The sequence below is a fragment of the Seriola aureovittata genome, chromosome 16 (assembly GCF_021018895.1).
Source record: "Seriola aureovittata isolate HTS-2021-v1 ecotype China chromosome 16, ASM2101889v1, whole genome shotgun sequence".
Classification (NCBI taxonomy): domain Eukaryota; kingdom Metazoa; phylum Chordata; class Actinopteri; order Carangiformes; family Carangidae; genus Seriola; species Seriola aureovittata.
Genome location: NC_079379.1, coordinates 6,545,120 through 6,549,739, shown reverse-complemented (window position 1 = coordinate 6,549,739; position 4,620 = coordinate 6,545,120). Strand labels below are relative to the sequence as shown.

The 4,620-nt window shown below is 42.6% G+C and overlaps 1 long non-coding RNA gene across 1 annotated transcript; it reads right to left on the bottom strand.

Moving 5' to 3' along the window:
- Positions 1-2,973: 2,973 nt before the first annotated feature.
- LOC130183378 (uncharacterized) lies at positions 2,974-3,830 on the bottom strand. The gene is made up of 3 exons (XR_008829829.1): positions 3,770-3,830; positions 3,250-3,310; positions 2,974-3,134 (listed from the first exon to the last, which is right to left on the bottom strand). It is a non-coding gene; the product is annotated as an uncharacterized LOC130183378 (long non-coding RNA).
- Between the last annotated feature and the right edge of the window lie 790 nt (positions 3,831-4,620).

Genomic DNA, 4,620 nt, shown 5'->3' with positions numbered 1-4,620 from the left:
CTTTGGTGGTACTATTTTAGCTTTTTGCAGTATTCTATTTTTTGTCATGCTTGTTGCTGCATTTTAGGGTTCCGTGCAGCATATGTTTGGCTATAATGAGGAGCTAAAATTGTTGTATGATTCATGAGGTACTGAGCCAACAACTATCAAAATAAAGCAATGCTGCAGCATACAAAAGGAACTCTGGTTCATTTCACTTCATACTTATTAATAATAATAATTTTAATACTTAGGGTGCACATCCAAATGTAGGATACAGAACAATCACCACAGTGTGCTACCAACATTTCCATTTAGTAGGTACCTTACAGGATAATACAATCAAATACAAAAAAATAGAGCAATACTGTAAAGTATCTGAATTGTAACATTAGATATACAGTGGGGTCCAAGTGTCTGAGACCACTTTCCTCAGACACTGTAAGGCTGTGGTTGTTGTGTACACTTACTGTAAATGGTTCATATGTTCATATGCGCGGATGTTAATAGAAGTTGTATTACTGCTTGTCATATCAAGAGAATAAATAACTGTTATCATAAAATTAATGTTATGTTTGGAAAGAAAGTAAGTCACTGTTAAAGCAAGTTTATACTTTACAGATATTGTGCATTAATAAGTTTATAAATATGATAAATAATAACATTAAATTAAGTAAAATCTTGAGTCTCAGAGTGAAAAGTGTATATACACAGATGGTGATCCAGTTCCTAATTCAAAAGAACTGCTGTTACAACTGCTATGACAAAAAGGAAGCTTGTTTTGTTGATAACTGCAGAGGAGGCAGCAGTCGTTGTTGTTCCTGAGGCAGCTGTGGTTGTTGATAAAGTAGTTGTGGTCGTTGCACCTGGGGCAGTTGTAGTTGTAGTGCCTGAGGAAGTTGTGGTTGTTGCTCCCGTGGCAGTTGTGGTTGTTGCTCCTGCTGCGGTATTGGTTGTTGCACCTGGGGCAGTTGTGGTTGATGCTCCTGTGGCAGTTGTGGTTGTTGCACCAGTGGCAGTTGTGGTTGATGCTCCTGCAGCAGTTGTAGTTGTTGCACCCGGGGCAGTTGTAGTTGTTGCGCCTGAGGCAGTTGTGGTTGTTGCTCCTGCGGCAGTTGTGGTTGTTGCACCAGTTGCAGTTGTAGTTGTTGCACCTGAGGCAGTTGTAGTTGTCGCTCCTGTGGCAGTTGTAGTTGTCGCACCCGGGGCAGTTGTAGTTGTTGCTCCTGTGGCAGTTGTAGTTGTTGCTCCTGTGGCAGTTGTAGTTGTTGCACCCGAGGCAGTCGTAGTTGTTGCGCCTGAGGCAGTTGTAGTTGTTGCTCCTGTGGCAGTTGTAGTTGTTGCACCCAGGACAGTTGTAGTTGTTGCAGCTGAGGCAGTTGTGGTTGTTGCACCTGTGGCAGTTGTGGTTGTTAGTCCTGCGGCAGTTGTAGTTGTTGCACCCGGGGCAGTTGTAGTTGTTGCGCCTGAGGCAGTTGTGGTTGTTGCACCTGTGGCAGTTGTGGTTGTTGCACCTGTGGCAGTTGTAGTTGTTGCACCGGGGACTGTTGTAGTTGTTGCACCTGAGGCAGTAGTGGTTGTTGCTCCTGCGGCAGTTGTAGTTGTTGCTCCTGTGGCAGTTGTAGTTGTTGCACCCAATGCAGTCGTAGTTGTTGCGCCTGAGGCAGTTGTGGTTGTTGCACCTGTGGCAGTTGTAGTTGTTGCACCGGGGACAGTTGTAGTTGTTGCACCTGAGGCAGTAGTGGTTGTTGCTCCTGAAGCTGTTGTGGTTGTTGCTCCTGCGGCACTTGTAGTTGTTGCTCCTGTGGCAGTTGTAGTTGTTGCACCCGACGCAGTCGTAGTTGTTGCGCCTGAGGCAGTTGTGGTTGTTGCGCCTGAGGCTGTTGTGGTTGTTGCACCTGTGGCAGTTGTAGTTGTTGCACCCGGGAGAGTTGTAGTTGTTGCACCCGGGGCAGTTGTAGTTGTAGTGCCTGAGGCAGTAGTGGTTGTCGCTCCTGCAGCTGTTGTGGTTGTTGCTCCTGCAGCAGTTGTAGTTGTTGCTCCTGTGGCAGTTGTAGTTGTTGCTCCTGTGGCAGTTGTAGTTGTTGCACCCAACGCAGTCGTAGTTGTTGCACCTGTGGCAGTTGTGGTTGTTAGTCCTGCAGCAGTTGTAGTTGTTGCACCCGGGGCAGTTGTAGTTGTTGCGCCTGAGGCAGTTGTGGTTGTTGCTCCTGAGGCAGTTGTGGTTGTTGCTCCTGAGGCAGTTGTGGTTGTTGCTCCTGCGGCAGTTGTGGTTGTTGCACCAGTTGCAGTTGTAGTTGTTGCACCTGAGGCAGTTGTAGTTGTTGCTCCTGTGGCAGTTGTAGTTGTCGCACCTGGGGCAGTTGTAGTTGTTGCGCCTGAGGCAGTTGTAGTTGTTGCACCTGAGGCAGTTGTGGTTGTTGCTCCTGCGGCAGTTGTAGTTGTCGCACCCGGGGCAGTTGTAGTTGTTGCGCCTGAGGCAGTTGTAGTTGTTGCACCTGAGGCAGTTGTGGTTGTTGCTCCTGCGGCAGTTGTAGTTGTTGCACCTGAGGCAGTTGTAGTTGTTGCTCCTGTGGCAGTTGTAGTTGTTGTTCCTGCGGCGGTTGTAGTTGGACCTGCTGTGGTTGTAGTTGGACCAGCTGTGGTTGTAGTTGGACCTGCTGTGGTTGTAGTTGGACCAGCTGTGGTTGTAGTTGGACCTGCTGTGGTTGTAGTTGGACCAGCTGTGGTTGTAGTTGGACCAGCTGTGGTTGTAGTTGGACCTGCTGTGGTTGTAGTTGGACCAGCTGTGGTTGTAGTTGGACCTGCTGTGGTTGTAGTTGGACCAGCTGTGGTTGTAGTTGGACCAGCTGTGGTTGTAGTTGGACCAGCTGTGGTTGTAGTTGGACCAGCTGTGGTTGTAGTTGGACCTGCTGTGGTTGTAGTTGGACCAGCTGTGGTTGTAGTTGGACCTGCTGTGGTTGTAGTTGGACCAGCTGTGGTTGTAGTTGGACCAGCTGTGGTTGTAGTTGGACCAGCTGTGGTTGTAGTTGGACCTGCTGTGGTTGTAGTTGGACCAGCTGTGGTTGTAGTTGGACCAGCTGTGCTTGTTGTTGTACCTGCTGTGGTCGTAGTTGGACCAGCTGAGGTAGTTCCTTGGGTAACTGTTGATGATGCTGTTCAATAACATACATATATATTAAAGTAACATTCATTCTTTGGATCCAACATTTCTAAATTAATGTTTAAATAATAAATAAATGATTAAATAATAGATAAAGTTAAACTTACCAACAAACAGCAGAAGGATGACACAGATCTTCATCTTCATTGTAAAAGATTTTGTGAGTAGCTGTTTTGAATATAAAATCATAGATCTTTTTATATTTGGTTTGAAGTACAACATTTCTCATGTTTAGAGATATTCAGTCATTCTTTTAAATGGCTGAATTACTACAATTTAACACTTTTAGACGATGTTTAAATTAATTGCATTTTATCATTATTTATTATTCATCTTCAATACAATAAACCGTTTTAGCTGCAAATACAAATTGTTATCATGTATTTAGAAGAATTAAGATCTGCATTGTATCAGGAATAATCCAGACTTTTTGTGCATTAATTAATGTTGAGTGAAAAACAACTGTCAATACTTATACTGTTTTATCTGTAGACACAACATACTAAAATTCAAGGATAAATTTTTCCAATAAAATAAATGAATACATAATATAATCATATGAAGATAAACAGGATATGTAACTTTATTGAATGAATCTGGACAAATGATGATCAATAAATTACTCACAGAGTTCGTCTGGTGTTGAGTTCGCTGCAGTGACTGAAGTTGTGCTGCTCTCTGATTCCACCTGTTCAGTCAATGTCCTCAAGTGAACAGACAGCAGCTTTTATACTTACACAACGCGAGTAAGATGACATCACCACCAGAGCAAAGACGTAAAGGATGTGTATGACTAATGTTTTTTGTCCTCTGTATAAGGTGTGGCTGTTAACAGCTTATTCATACTTCTTTTATTTGGCTGATATTTTTAGTGAATACAGAAACTGGTTGAGTGACATTTCATTTGTGACAGTGCTGGGTTTTTGTTTTTGTTTACCTGATAAGATAGCACCAAGGTTTTGTGTCATTGTGCAGCATGTGTCCCGTTTGTTTTTTGTTTTTTTTGTTGTTGTTGTCGTTTTTACATATATTATTAATATTTCACTAATTTTGAAAGTCTGGGAGGACCACACCTACAGGAAAGAATGTGTTCCTTCTAATATTAATAACCAGAGTTTTAAGACTTTGATCATCTACACTTTTTATTTATTTTTCATTTTATCTAAATTTTACCAAAAAAAAAAAAAAAAAAAACTTGTTAAGGATACTAAGTGCCTTATTGCATACAAAGTAACATACAGTTTTTAACATACACTTCTAGCTAATCTAGTACATACAGTTCTAACAAAATTAATTCTTAGGCTGATATGTAGTTGAGGTCATGTTGAACTGATGTGGGGAATGTGATGCTTAAGATTCTTTTCAGGTGCATTGATACTCCTTTGATGCCCAGTACAAACACTCTTTGTCGGTGTAGATCTGAACATTTTGAGGCAGTTTAGTACCTATGTGAAAAACACTGTTGGTGGATTGGGATT